General features: G+C 59.4%; 1 pseudogene; it reads left to right on the top strand.

Moving 5' to 3' along the window:
* Positions 1 to 5,695: 5,695 nt before the first annotated feature.
* Positions 5,696 to 15,503, top strand: part of LOC119102669 (epithelial discoidin domain-containing receptor 1-like) — a 49,062-nt pseudogene continuing 39,254 nt past the window's right edge.

Consider the following 15,503-nt stretch of genomic DNA (forward strand, 5'->3'; position numbering starts at 1 on the left):
CTCTCTCTCTCTCTCTCTCTTCTCTCTCTCTCTCTCTCTCTCTCTCTCTATCTCTCTCTCTCTCTCTCTCTATATATATATATATATTCTATTATTCTCTCTCTCTCTCTCTCTCTCTCTCTCTCTCTCTCTCTCTCTCTTCTCTTCTCTCTCTCTCTCTCTCTCTCTCTCTCTCTCTCTCTCTCTAATTATTCTCGAGTCTAAGCCACGCTGTCAACGTTTTGTCGAAAACTCTGCACTTCTTTCTTTCTTGGTAGCCCCAGACTGGACCCTAGTCCGCGACAGCTACAGTTGTCGCGAATGCCGTCGTTGTGACGAGGGCAGAATCTGCCGAGAGCCGTCTTCAGCTGTTCAGATCCAGAAGCATCTCTTTTTAGCTGTTTTAATCCGCACATTGCGGACCCGCACGCTTTAAATTGGCATACCTACTGGTAGGAATGATGTCAGTTCAAATAAACGTTTGTGGTTGGCATGGCCCGCGGCGAAGGCCATTTGCCGAGGAGCGCATTGGTTGAAGGTTGAATCCGTACGTCGCTGTAGACCGTGTGATGCTCCGTTCCGAAAGCTTAAGTGCGTCTCGAAAAAAGACACTGTGCTAAACCCTTAAGGATAGATCTAAAATCCAGCTTAGCGTTTCGTTAAATTCGCGCGATTTTGGTCATGCTTGTGCATCATTTTCGCCAATATGGCATTTCAAGGTTCCGTGGCATTTATCACGGAAATAATTTGGCGAATTAGTGTAATACAGATGTTGAGAGCTTACACGTTAGAAAAAGGAAGGCAAAGAAACAGCATTTCTTTCATAGTGATGGCAGAGAGTCCAATGAAATTTCTCCCGCAGGACCGGTTACTTCAGATAAAAATTCTGAGTTATTGAGAGGGATGTCAGGAAAAGTGACATCACCAATCAAATAGGTGGCGTCTGATCCAACGAAAAGTGAAAGGTACAAAAAGATGGCACGCTTCCTTTAACTTGAACAATGCTCTAATGAAAAACGACAACGGCCGGGATGGGTCCAAGACGTTCGGGGATGATTGCTCGGGCTGCTCGCCCTGTTCAGCTTAGGCAGTTGAGTGTGGGGGGGGGGGGGGGGGGGGGGGCGCCATCCACAGGTGGAAGAGGCCAGCATGCCATATTTTGTGTTTCATATGCACTTTCGCCGCTGTCGCTCTCTCGCACGGCTCAGCTGACCGACGTGACGCGTTCGGTCATACCGTGAGACGGGATCAGCGCAGATCCAAACTCACGACAACCCGGGCAGGGCAGGGGCAGAGTGAGAGACGGCGGTGACTTGCAAGCCATTTCTAGCTTGGTTTATCTTAAGATCACACCACACTGCGGTTGCGCTGCTGTGATGATCCTCTCCTTTCTTTCGACCAGGCAAAAATTGAGGATTTCGCTCACCCGGGCACCTTTGATTCGTCCCCCCCCCCGAACCGTTTCCATCGGCGGCCGCTCTGCAGACCCGTCTCGGTGAACACAGCCCCTTATCGCCGGATTTAAACGACACCCCACTTGCAAACCTGTCGTGTCCGTTTGACAGGACGGCCCGATAAGATCCAGATCGACAGCCGCCGGCCGGCTTCGTTCGTCGCTCTGCGCAGTGCGCCGCTTTTGCCGCAAAAGCCTCACGCGCCCGCTCCTCTCAAGCCATCGGGCCACTGGCCCCGCCGCCGAGATAATACCATTAGCGGACAGAACGGCGGTCCGGTCCGGTCGTCGGCAGCTAAGCCGTGCTCGGCGCGGGGCTACGACTTCCGGTTGGCGTGCGGCCGCGCGCCGCGCCGGCAGCAGCGCTGCGCTGCGTGCGGCACGGCTTGTCGCGTGCCACGCCTGGACCCCGGCGGGGCACGCGTTGTCGTGTGTCACCCCTGAACCCCGGTGGCGTGGCAGCAACGCGTCTGGTCTGCGGCGCCAGGCGCGTGGCCCGCTCAGCGGCATCGCTGAACAGTCGTGTATTTGCGAATGTGGTGCGTGCGTGGCAGAAGATGGCGGCAAAGAATAACTCGCGTGGTGGAAGCAGAGGGCAGCTCGCAGCGTCGTGAGCTGAACTAATGCTCGGGACACGGCGCCGTGACCTATTTAACCAGCAACGTGACAAACCGAGAAATCACCGAGAGCCTCCAGCGCTGATGCTGATGCCGCGCCCGAGACCGACCCCACGCTTGGCACCAGCCTGCGAGGCGGCGTCGGAGGCGCAGTGGACGACCGCAGGGCGCGTGTCCGCTGCGGCCTGCCGCCGCGGACGACACGGCATGACTCACGCCCACGGCCGCCGGTGACGAGCGTGTCAGTCGGGACGACGTCTGCCGCGCCGCTCCGCCGTCCCTGAATCACCCCGGGTAAACAGCGGCAGCGGCCGGCCCGCCAGCGCAGCCCGGCGCACACCGGCCTCCGCAGCCGTCCGCCGACGGCGCGGCCCGCCGTGAATATTTGGCCACCGGCGCGGCGGCGTGTATACAGACGCGGCGCACACTGCGGAGCCGCGGCGAGGCGGCGGTGCGGCGCCCGGCGCGCGTCGGGACCACCCGCCGCTGAGACGTCGCCGCCAGCGCGACCGGCAGTCGCGGGCTGATTTTCCGCTGTGCTCGCGAAGCCTTCTCGGTCGAGCGTTCTCGAGCCCAATTAAAATCACCGTCCCGGGCGCCTGTCAGGAGAAGTAACGATTTTTGAAGACAAACAACAGCCGCGCGCTCTGCAGTGGGCCGCTTGCAGCGCGCGGAAAAAGCGGCGCGCGCGCAGCGGCCGCCGCGCCGTTTTCGCCGATCTGCGCGGCGGTGGCCGCGGCCGCGGTTCGGCGCCTTTCACTGCAGTCGCGTCCGGCACGCAAGCGATGCGTCGCGGCGACGGTGGCATCTAATTATCGCCGGCTGGGGGACGCACGCGAGCGCAGCGACCGCGGTCCAGCCTCAGCGACTAGGCCAGGGGCGCCTCCAGCAGATTGAAGAGGGACGGGCCGTACGCGATACGCGTCGACAAGGCCAGTGGCGTTTCCAGGAAGGCCGGGGGGGGGGGACAATCTGGGTGCGGCTGGAACCATGATCAGGTTGTGCTAATCTCTTCTCGAACGGGAAGCGATGAGCGCTGACGAAAGATGGCGTGAAGCACCAGCGACCAATTACGCGACTGGATGGGTGCACGTTACGCTCGCATGAGGGTCAAGCGTGAGACGAAATGCACGATGAGTCAGCGGAAACAGAAGAAGGTCGGTTCGCGAAGCGCCCACTCTGCTCCCCGTTCTCAACCACCACCCCTTCAGGTTGTACCATGCCGTCCGGAGAGTCACCGGGCTTTAGAATGAGAGCCGGCGACCACACGTCCGCCACTATTGACCCAGCGCGCGTTTCCACGTTAATTGGATCGTTTCCCGAGGTGTAATTTCTTTTGTTAACTCTGGCAGTCGGTACACAGCGATGTGATCTATGGTCATTACCCGACCGTAGTTAATTGACTGGAGATAGCGGCGCGCCGGCCCATTCTAATAATTGCGGCCGCCGGAATTAAGCTAATTACTCGGCCGGCTACAACCGGAGCACTGCCACTAACGCCCGAGATGAAAGTATTCGTGACGGAGCCGCGCCCGCCGCCGCTATCAATGGCCGATCGAGCGCCCCTCCCTGACTCCGCGGGCCGCCGCCCGCCGCCCTGGCGCGCTCGAGCGAAATCCGGCGGCGGCCCTTTCGTCACGCGTCGGCGGACCGACCTGCTCATTTGCGTCGGCCCGCATTCACTCGGCCATTGGGCAATCGACGTCAGGCGGGCCTGCAGAGGAGCGTGACCCGGCGGTAATTTGGCGGACCGCCGCCCGCCGCCTCTGCCGCCACCGCGGCCGGCCGGCGCCGTCGCCTCCGTCGTTCGGCCGAGTGGCCGCCGCAAACACAGGGTTGCGTTTGCCCCGCGTAAGTGACTGCCGGATAATTGAACGCGTCCCGGCGCGTTATATTTGGCGCCGACGTCTCGTCCCGTCTCATTAGCGGAGCAACGTTGGCGCGTGGGTCGGCCGGATGCCGCGCGCGACCCCCGAACCAGCTGCGTCGCGACGGGCGGCCCCGCGCACCCCTCCCCGAACCCCCGCGCCGCACGCGTGAAGGACAGCATGCCGGGTCAAAAGGTCGCGCGGTTCTGACGCGCCAGGGGCGATGCAAGCGCGTACCTCTTCCAGACACCACGTGGGGAGCGAGTGCAGGACAGACAGAGAGGGTTACGAGGTCGCGCCGCCTGGACGGCTGAGGTGACGAGCGTTCTCTCCGCTTCTGATCACGTCCCCGTGGGGGGGGGGGGGGGACCACGCAGACGCATCGCAGTGCTTGTGTCCGTGTTCCGCTGTGAACCTGCTGACCCTCCTCCCCTGCCAGAAGAGCGCAGCGAGCAAACTGCGGGTCAAGAGGTCGCCGCCGCAGCCTGGCCCAGCGTCGGGACGTCTGGGCCGATGTCCAGTGTCCTGCCCGAGGTCGTTTCTCGGTTAGCCAGCTGGGGTAGCGCGCACGTCGACAGGCAGACTTTAAATTGTTGGAAGCCAGCCCATAACACTGTATAATCGCCGTGATCGACAGCCCTCTCTTCTCTGCACGTCCGGGCTGTCTGTCATCTCCGAAACGCAGCCAATGCCCAGGGGGCATTATTCCCGGAGCCAAGACGCCTGCTACTTACATGCGGGTTTCCCTTGTCTCCGATACTAGGCGACAAAGATCGGGCCTGCTGGGACACCGCCCCCTCCCCCCCCCCCGCCCCGTCGCCTCCCCGCACGCAGCCTGGCAGGATTAGCCGCACATTGCCGAGGCGAGTCTGGTCTGTTGTGTGCTGATCCCGGCGTGGGCAGAGCGCTCTGTGAGCGGGCCGGCCGGAGATGCCAGCTCCGAGGAGCGTGGGGAGCACCGGACGGAAACGATCACTTCATTAAGCAAATCATCGGCTCGTTTCCGCGCTCCGCCCACCGCCTCGCCATCTGCGGCGGGAATTTGGCGCGAAACGGCGCCGCGGTGCATGGCGCGAACCAAGCCGGAAGTCGGCTTCCGGACGGCGGCCGACCGCCGACGTGTTTGTGCCGGCTCTGTTTACCGAGTGGGGAGTGAAGTGCAATCAGGAGTATTTCTGGGGCAGAGAGTTGATGGGCTACCACGTGTGGTCGCAGCGCCACCGTCCTCGTCCCGTCGAGGGCTGTTCACTGCGGCTCGAAATAGCATTAGGCTGCATTCCTCTAATTGAAAAGAGCCTTCCGGCTTCAGGACACGGTCAAACTCTGCGCCTGTCGTTTGTCACCACGTCTCTGCACGTAATTCGAAGCAATTAACGAGAACAAAAAATCGCGTCCTTAGTGGTAAGTTTAACCGATTGATGATTTACCCTGAAAAACGCGGATGGTAAACTGCCTCCCTCCGGATCCATGCTCCTGACCTACTGACAATGAATATTGGTTTGCCGCGGTAGCCGAACCGCGGACTCACCGCGGCGCAACCGCCGCCGAGGCGTCCCAACGTGCGAGCACGTGCACACATGCGTGTATATAGCCAGGGCGGTCCAGGGCGGGACCGCGGGTGCTGCCGAGCGTTCACAATATGAAACGTCACCAGACTGCGGGCGCTCTGACGTGACGTGACGTGACGTGACGTGACGTGTTCGCGTTTGCCGGCGGTCGAGGCGGCCGCGGAGCCAGGACGAGCCAGGCCCCTGACCGTGTCCCTCCGCCCCCGACAGGTGGCTGCCAGCTGGAGATGTGAATCCGGAGATGGCCAGCCTGCAGCACCTCCTTCTGTTGGCCTCCCTGGTCGCGACATCACACCAGTTTGACATCCGTGAGTACATGTTACGAAACGCACCCATGTTTAGCGATGGATATATCGGCGTTTTAATCGAACCGGACTTGGCCTGGTCATGTTTACAATTTGTCTTGTCATCACAGATGTTCACTCTTCACTCCGTTATACCAAACACCCACATCGAATTGGTTTACCATCTCGAGCTTTTGGTTCACAGACGCTTGAAGTGCGCCTTCCGACCGTTGCCGTGTCTAAGCGCACGGCACTGTTAGTGGCTTCACAAGATTTGTGGGCTCAGACCACCACGCCGAACAAAAGTCACCTGCGCCGGCGGAGCTGCAGCTCTGCCTGTGACCCCTCCCTCGGCCACGTCCGCGCCCGGGGAGCTGCAGCTCTGCCTGTGACCTCTCCCTCGGACACACACGCCCGCGGTCGGTCACGTCCTCGCCCGGGGAGCTGCAGCTCTGTCTGTGACCCCTCCCCCGGTTACGTCCTCCCCCGCGGAGCTGCGGTTCTGACTGTGACCCCTCCCTCGGTCACATCCTTGCCCGCGGTCAATCACGTCCTCGCCCGCCGAGCTATGATTCTGCCTGTTACCCCTCCATAGGTCAAGTCCTCGCCCGCAGTTGGTCACGTCCTCGCCTGCGGAACTGTGATTCTGCCTGTGACACCTCCCTCGGTCAAATCCTCGCCCGCAGTTGGTCACGTCCTCACCCGCGAAGCTGCAACTCTGTCTGTGACCTCCCCCCTTCCCTCGGTCACCTCCGCACCCGCGGAGCCGTGGTTCTGACTGCGACCCCTCCCTCGGTCACGTCATCGCCCTCGGTCAAGCACGTCGTCGCCCGCGGAGCTGCGATTCCGCCTGTGACTGCTCCTTCGGTCACCTCCCCGCCCACGGAGCTGCGGTTCTGACTGTGACCCCTCCGTCGGTCACGTCCGCGCCCCGCTGTGGCCGCTCTCCTCGAGCAAGCTCCAGTTCCCCGTTGTTCCAATGGGTCGTAGTCAGGTGCACAGATCCGGCGTGCGGCCCGTCGTAATTTAACCCCGGTCGGTTTAAATCACCATCGCTAATTGTTGGCGCGCGTGCACGGGCCCACGGCCGCCCCGGGGTCGCCCTCCGCCAAAACAGCGCGCCGCGACCCGGGGCAAGATGGCGGCCGCGGGCGTCGCCGCGGCCAATCTGTGCCTGACCGATAGCGCGACACGCCGTAAATAAACCCGCCATCCATTTTATCGGAGCCGCCAGCCGTCAGTTTGTGTATTTGTGCTGCAGCCCGGCCGCGGCCGCGTCTGTTTGTTGAAACGCAGTGTCGCCGCAGGTTGTTTACTCAAGGTGAATTCACTAAAACCTGGCGATCACGCCCGAGCCCGGCGCACGGCGCCGCTTGAGCCGGGTAATCGCAGCACGGGACAGGCTAAGCCGGCCGGAGCGGCGCTGACGTCACCGATATGATTGGGTGATTCCTGTCAACGATGCGTGTGGAAGACCCTGTACATTGCATCATCTGCTTCGAGCACGGGCAAGAACACCTCAGCTGATCCGCTCACCGCCAATTCCTGTCGCTCCGTTTGACGTCGTGTGCTGTAAACACAAGCGAGCCAATAGATATCGCTTATTTGATCGATGGCACAGCCCTGGAGGATGTTAACATTATCCGCGGTCTGAGCGGTCATTTCGTTCGAGAACCTAACATTTGGGCTGCATGCCGACTTAACGATAGAGGAGGCTCGCCGGGCGCTAAAACTCTTGATTCGCTCTTTCCAATACCTCACGACTCTTGTAGCGTGATTTGGCAGGGAGCTGTCACAGGTCATGCAGACAGTTCTTGCAGTGCATTATACACAGAGCACATGTGTTTGATCTGACTTGAACTCACATTCGTATTAACGCACAAGTTTCCGATCTCCGCTTTAGCTGGATATTTGTCCCATCTCAGTCGCCGTCCCATGTCGATCTCCGTCACATTTCGATCTCCGTCCCATCTCGATCTCCGTCCTCAATGGATCTCTGTCCCATCCCAATCTCCGTCCTATCTCGATCTCCATCCCATCTCGATATCCGTCTTAAATGGATATCCATCCCATCCCAATCTCCATCCCGTCTTGATCTCCGTCCCATCTCGATCTCCGTCCCGTCTCGATCTTCAGAATCATGTTAACTTAAAAGCGCGTAACCCTTGCAGGACTCAGCGCAATGTCCTGGATTTGCACGCTATTCCTCAAGGAAAGATAAACTCATCGTTTCTGTTAGCCTCCTTTTCACTGTTCGCTCTAGCATACGCAGACCGTCGTCTGTCGCTGCTGCAGACACCTTTAGCTTGAGTCAGCAATGCTAGGCACAAATTGTATGCCAAGCAGATGGAGTCGTATCTTTGCTTCTTCGCAAGCGTGCCAATGTCGATGCATCTCACGCTGGGTTTATGCATTCCTCCTGGAGGTGGTTACGTTTGACTTGCCGATATGGCCGTAGACGCGTAGCTTATTCAATGCGTGTGGAACTGTATGTGGTTTATTTTTATCGTCTGGACGTCGGCTGTAATGGATGCCGCCCGTTAGCGACTAGTTACATTCAACTGAGTTATTTTTTTGTTACAAGAAAGGAAGGAATCGGGCTCCTTTAAGTTTTTCGGTGGTTTTTCGGTGTTCTGAGGTGAGTGTTCCCATTGACGCAAGGAGCGACCTTTCATTTTCCAGGCTAAGTGACCTTATAAACCAAACCTTGGCTATACTGGCTTCATGATAACTTACTTCATAACATCACTGAACCAGCGTCTGATGGTACATATAGGTGCATTAGTGTTACCTTAAGAAATTCAAACCATATATCACGCTCACATATATATAGGCAAAATATAATGAGATTCCATGGTATCTCACTTATATTTGTGCTGAGCGCTCCCTCCAAATTTCAGTTTCTTGATTACACTGTCTTCTCCATGAGCCTCCTCGCGGAAACCACCGCCGCCGAAGCCGCGGCCTATTAATTGATCATCATGTTGTTCCAGTTCTGTTTTTCCGATCCACAATGCTCATTGTTATTCATATTTGTTTTCAGACGTTCAGACGTTCTCAAATGTTTTAAAACGCATTTCCGATCTTGTGTTTTTCCCCTCTTCTCTTCTTTTGAACATATCCGTTATATCATTTCATCCACGATGCCAATCCTTCCGCAAACTCCTCTTCGGCGCCGCTTCGTTTCCAATTTTGCTTCTCCGTTATCCCCTTAGCATCCAGCTGGGCTTCATGTGTGTTCGTCTGCCTGGCTTCATCATGCCTTTCCCATACCGGTATGACGTCATTTGACGTCGCTTTTCGTCTATCCCTGCGTTGTCTATCGGGGGCCGGTAGCGGGCGCTTCCTTCCCAGTGCTGTCCGTATTCTGCCGGCCGACAGCACGACAGCTTATCTCCAGTCCGCCGCCGCCCGTTCGGTCATGGTCTCATCAGGTCAGATCATGCTTTGTCATTCCCCTTGTCCCCCTTCGATCGTCCGTCCTTTGACGTACTCAGCCTCCTCTCGCCTGCCGTGCGTGGCGAGGAAAAACCTCGCGGAATGACCCGCAGGACCTCGCAGACCGAAGCGGCTCTTCCCGGAACGCCGCGCCCTCCCTGCGCCTGTCACTATCGCCAGCACCGCCACCGCCACCGCCGCCGCCGCCGCCTCGTTTCCAATTCTGCCAGCGTGCGGCGGCCGGCTGGTCGCTCCCCCCCCCCCCCCCCCCCTCCCTCCCGATCGGGTCTCTCAGTCTGTCGCGGTATGCGCACGCGGAGCGGGGCGGTGACCCGGTCTGTCGCTCGTCTCGGCCCCTCGCTGGGGAGGACAGCCTCCGTTCGACGCCAGGCGACCAGCCCAGGTCCAGCTCTGCCCAGCCCCTCGCTGGGGAGGACAGCCTCCGTTCGACGCCAGGCGACCAGCCCAGGTCCAGCTCTGCCCACAGCCGCTCTCTGAGCTTTCCATTCGGCCATCAAAACAGCGCTCTTGGAACGCTCCCGTGGCGGTTTTTAAGGCGCGATTTAAAGGCGAAAGATCGGCCAGAGAGCCGTTCCCACTATTGCGGTCTGCGCTTAGAACCAAACAGGTTCCCCCTGAAACCGCAGGACTGGCCTGCCCCAGACGAATAGGGATCCGCCGTCAAGGGGAGACGGATCAGGGACCCACAGACACAGACGCTTAGGTCATGGACCCTGGAGCGCAGGGGCATAGATAGCTCAGGAACCTCCGCACGCAGACAGTGGTCAGGAACCTGCAGATACATAGACACAGATCAGGGGCCTATGGCCGTGGGGGCGCAGGTCATGGCCTTGCACCCGCTCGCCCGCCGTCGGTGCTGACCAGCCGCCTGCCAGATAGCTGACGCCGTTTTTGCGCCGGTGTCATCCGGCCCCGTGGGCGGCGCCGTCTGCCGGACGCCGTGAGAGCGCGACGCTGATGAGGGGTTCTGGTGCGCGCTGGCACACACATAAAGCGCCGATTGTTCGCGTTTGGCCACCGCCGCCACGCTCGCCGATCCCCCTCCCGCCCCGCCTCCTCCTCCCACGGCCGTTCACACCCACGCCCGTATACGGGCCAAATATGGCAGGCGGCTGTCAGGCCCCTAAGCTCCCAATTCGGCGGCGGCTTGAGAAGACACACACTACAAACGGCCGCCTAAAAATACTCGGCGCCAATAGCGCCGCTGTCACGGCGTGGTTCGCCACCATCCTTCAGTTGTCCGTGATAACACGTTCTGAACACAGTGGCGCTTGAGGAGCCGCTCTGTTGCGGTTACCAATGACGACAGTTTACGATGCAGCCGGCTTTTTATGGTTCATTTGACGGATTCCAGAAGTTTTTCGGTGTTGTACAGGCTAATCGAAGTGGGGAAATTTAACTGCACTTTCCGCAGGTTACGCCAACTGAGGGACTACGGTATTCGTGTGATGTTTTCACTGGTTGGAATGCCGATTAGGCATTTCGGGCCCTTTTTCATTTCTAAATGCCACCACGTCCGAATCGGTATCAGCCTTGCAATGAGTCCTGCGTGTTGCGAACTAGCACACGCATCACAGATCCGCCTCAGTTATCGATACGCTCCGCTGTGGAAGTAGGACAACGACAGCATGTCCACGGTCGTTAATGAAAGACACTGAATGTGGGCTGGTGTTGCCTTTTCGTATTGGGTTTTGGGGTGGAGCGCTAGGAGATACCCGGCGCCGGCTGAAGGCGTGCTGAACCGATAAGAAATTACTGTGTAGAGTTAATCCCCCCTGGGGCATTGACGGCATCCATAACCGGCTGCTGCCTGCTGTGGATCTTCAGCTGCTGCGCTTCATTCCAAAGCCCTACGCCTGTTGTTAAGGCCTATACGTCACCAACTCATCCCTGAACTCGACCTAGTCTGGCCTGGTCCGGCCTGGTCTGGTCGGCAGCCGCGGTCCTGGCGCGACCTCCTCCGATCCCCGGCTGGGCCCACGTTGCCTGGACCCTCTGCGGTGCCCGGCCGGGCCCACGTCGCCTGGACGGCTTCGGCCGCGCCGGTGTCCGCGGTCCGTCCGTGTCCGCCGGACGTCCGCGGAGGAGGGGCGGCAATCGATCTGCGACGGTGTCGCCGCGCGTCAGGCGATGATGTAGCGGAAATTGGACTGGCCCGGGCGCGACGCGCCGGCGGGGCCGCGTGGCTGCCATTCCGGAGCTGGCCGCGCCCCCGCCGCCGTCTCCTCCGTCCGGCGGCGGCGCCAGCGCGGTCCCATCGGAGGACCTCCGCGGAAGGGGGGGGGGGGTACCGGCTCCGGGGGTGCCAACCACTGCAATATAGGTAATACAACACAATGATGTAGGTGCCGGGGGCAGGAAAACTGACTCAGCCACAAGTAGAGCATAGTCACCTAAATTACGAACATACGCACCGCGGACTCATGACGCATGAGTGACGCAACATGATCGTATTAGCCCCGTCATTACGTTTGCTCCATGACGGACGGGCGAATCGAAAGTTGAAGTGAATTGAGGCATTTCGGACTCTTAAGCCTACGCAGTGCGATTTCAAAGTTTGTAGGTTGGTGATCCTGTTTTGCGGAAACTGACCGTGGCCGGCTGAACTAAGAGGGACAGACAATCGCGAACGTATGACTACACTCATCTCCTGGCGTCAAACTCCCCCCTCACATATCCTGAAAACAGCCTGCCCCAGCGACGCATTTTCGAAAAATGAGTGAGGGGGGGGGGGCTGAGCGGTACAAAATGACGCAACCTACCCAAAACATTTGTCACCCAAACTGGTTTCCTCCAGATTCGGGCAACTTTCTTCTCAAAGTTGAGTGCCGGAGCCCAAGTTGAGAGACCAAAAAAAAGAAACTAACACCCCTGGCCCTACCGGAGCATTTCTGCTTTTGTCCCAGATGACTCACATGCGACGTCCTCCCTCCCTCTCCAGGTCGCAAACCAGCGACGGCACACGACGTGGGCGCTCCATAAAAGTTTTATATGGCCGATAGATGGCGCCAGGTGTGGAGAACAAATGAGTGCGGCGTGGAGCGATCGGGCCATGTGATTGGACCAGACGGCCGGCCGGAACTACGTCATTACCGGCCGCCGGTCAAACTCCCCCGCGGAGCCCCAGTTATCACTTATTTGGTGGTCACAGGTGGCTGTTAGTTGGTAACAAATACAGGTGTTTGCCCGGTCGCCTGTATTACACCTCATCTGTCATTCACTGGTGTGTAATCTGGGGCCGGTTTTAGAGTATTAGGAGGGGGGAGGAGCATCAACGGAGCGTTGGCCCCGGTTACTCCGCGCAGGAGTGTGACGTTTGGCGACCGGCAGCTTGGATATTTTTGCGTTTCATGGTAATGGAGGCCCTGGCGCTGTGTTCGCAGAAGGCCGAGTGGGCCTATCATTAAACCACTTCTTTGCTCAATGGCCTAAAACAGCATCAATCCCGCACAAATTGGATAATGACGTAATGAGTCATGCTGGGCTATGAAAGATAAGCGACAACCGACGATGGCAGTACAAAAAGGACGTGGATAAATACAGTTGGATCATTCATCTCTGGTTTGGAATTTGAATGACGGCTCCTTTTATATGAAGCTACGTTTCAATGTCCTAACACGTCTTGGACTCTTGTGGTTCGTCTCCATGCAGGTCGTCATTAATAACCAGCAGCTGGGTGGCTGGAACATGAAGCATGAACCCAGCGCCGCAACCAGAACCAAATAAGCCAAACTAAACTGTACACTGACATGTAAATAAACGACCGAAATGCAAACGTAAACATCACATTTCCCGCACGAACTGAACTGAATCCGGGCAGCAGTGAATTCAGCAGTTGGCCTGGACTGGGTTCGATCCCCGGTCTCGTCGCCGCCCTACCGACGGCGCTCGAGCCCGTGCTGCCCCTCCCTCGCTGACGCTGGCCGTCCTTTTCAGGCGAGTGCGATGCCGCGCTGGGCATGGAGTCGGGCGCCATTCCGGACTCGGCCATCACGGTGACGTCGTCGTTCGACCTGGCCCGGGTGGGGCCGCAGCACGCCCGGTGAGTTCCGGCCACGGCGCCGGCGGGGCAGGAGCCGGGTGACGACGGGCAGAGGCCGGGGTATAGGGTGCCGGTGGTGTAGTTAAAGCGTCTGGGAAACCAGTGGTACTGGGTTCGACTCCCCGCGGTGCCCGCCCTTCCTGCCAGGGTGAGAGGCAGGTGACGCTATATAGCCTCAGCAGCTGAGTGCGTCGTAAAGTCCAAATGACCCAGGCGGGCAGAGGGCGGCGACGACGGGGCAGAGGCCGTCGACGACATCAGAGGGCCAACAGGGGTGGCTGGGTGCCGAGGCCGGTCCCCCCCCCCCCCGAACTTCAGATTTGACGGTAAATGAGCGGAGATGCGTGGTAAGAGTAACCTAAGCAAATCAGAGCTTGCTGTTAGTGTCATTCACAGTCATTATCAGAAAAAACATGCTTTGGAATCATTCATTAGTTCTGATGATTCCATATGTTATCGCGCTATATGCCGGCACAGTAGACGTATCCCAAAGCCCCGGCTACTAAACTAACTAAGCCCTGGTGAGCGCTACAGGACTGGACAGTCACGGGACCAGGAAGCTCAAATCATCATGGCGAGGGGCGACTGGGGAGGGGGAGAGGGATAAGGGCAGAGGGGGAGGGGGGGGGGGCGGAGAAAGCCGTCGCACAGGCAGGACATGGTCGTCTGGTGCCGGAGAGGAGAAGGCAATGAGAGGGTCGGGCGGTGCAGTACTGAACGCTATCACGTAAATCAACCGATGGAAGATCACCGGATGACCTACGGTTACCCAGCGCACCAGCGGGCGGGCGGCATGACTGGAAGCCACAGTCGCGGACGATGCCATGTTCGGTGGTGATCCTTGCGGCTAGATCGTGTGATTGCCCGAGTTGACTCACACCACCTCCCAGACCAGTGGCTGAGAACGACGCCAGTTGGCCGAGAAGCTGCGGCCGGCGCGCCTTTCGCAGACGAGCGGTAGCCACTGGTCCAGCTGCACAGCACAGTGCGAGACAATAGCGAGCAGCCACGCGGCGCGGTTACAAACGGCTCGGTCAGCGGAGCGCCGCTGGCGGGGCCGATCTATGCGTCCCGTCGTTTGCACGCCGCTCGGTGCCCTGAGCGCCGCCCATTGTTCAGATGATGGACGGCTCGCCACCGCCGTTCCTCAGACACGGAGATCGTGTCGGGCGTCGCAGCCATCTGTCAGAGGCCGGGCTGATGACGTCCCGGCCTGTCAGCGGACCACTGCGACCCCGCTGGGGGTCCTCTCACGCTGCAGTGATCCCCTGACTTTGCAGCGGGTACCCTCACTCTTCGACAGACCCCACTGCACGCTACAGCAGCTTCTGGCGCATTATCAAATCTGCGAATCTTCAGTGGGTCCTCATACCCTACAGTGGGTCTCCTGAACCTGGTTCTGCACACCTGACGCTGTCGTGGTCCCCAAGATCATGTACCCCCGTCCCCTTTCTGACTCTGCAGCTGACCCCCCCGGGCCGGGAGCTCCAGTGTCGCATGCGGGGTCAGCAGACGTGCCGTCACTGCTGGCGGCCCTTCGGTGGCGTCAGCGGCGCCGGCGGCACCAGCAGTGTGACCACCGCCGGGCTGACTCACCGCGCCGTCAGCTGCCGCCAGAACGGCGCCACCGGGCGCAGGACGCCAGTTGCCGTCAGAACGGCGCCACCGGAACACAGGGCGCCAGACGCCGCCAGCTGCCCGCCAGAACGGCGCCACCGAGCGCAGGGCGCCAGTCGCCGCCAGCTGCCCGCCAGAACGGCGCCACCGGGCACAGGGCGCCAGTCGCCGCCAGCTGCCCGCCAGAACGGCGCCACCGAGCGCAGGGCGCCAGTCGCCGCCAGCTGATCGTCAGAACGGCGCCATCGGGCGCAGGGCGCCGGACGCCGCCAGCTGACCGTACGCTCGGTACCGGGACGCGCGGGCGCATGCGACGGGGCGCCAGCTGAGGGTGGCGGGAGAAAGAATTATTGGTGTGCTCCCTCAAGGTGGCGCGCGTAAGGAGGAAGCGGCATTGGAATTGTGGGAGCAGAGGAGGCTTCTCCCCGTTTAGCGTTTGGCAAGCGTGTCGTTCGGTGTCAAAGCTAATTACTGCCGACATGCAGCGTCCTTCCAAAGCTGCGAAGGTCAAAAGTCTTCTCCCTGACTTTGTCCAAAGAACATTATTTCCGCGTTGACAGTCGTCTTTGCAGTCACCCTTCACTGTGAGCAGTGAACAGTGAGCTGCTTTACTCGG

The sequence above is a fragment of the Pollicipes pollicipes genome, unplaced genomic scaffold (assembly GCF_011947565.3).
Source record: "Pollicipes pollicipes isolate AB1234 unplaced genomic scaffold, Ppol_2.1 Scaffold_5724;HRSCAF=6776_pilon_pilon_pilon, whole genome shotgun sequence".
Lineage (NCBI taxonomy): Eukaryota > Metazoa > Arthropoda > Thecostraca > Pollicipedomorpha > Pollicipedidae > Pollicipes > Pollicipes pollicipes.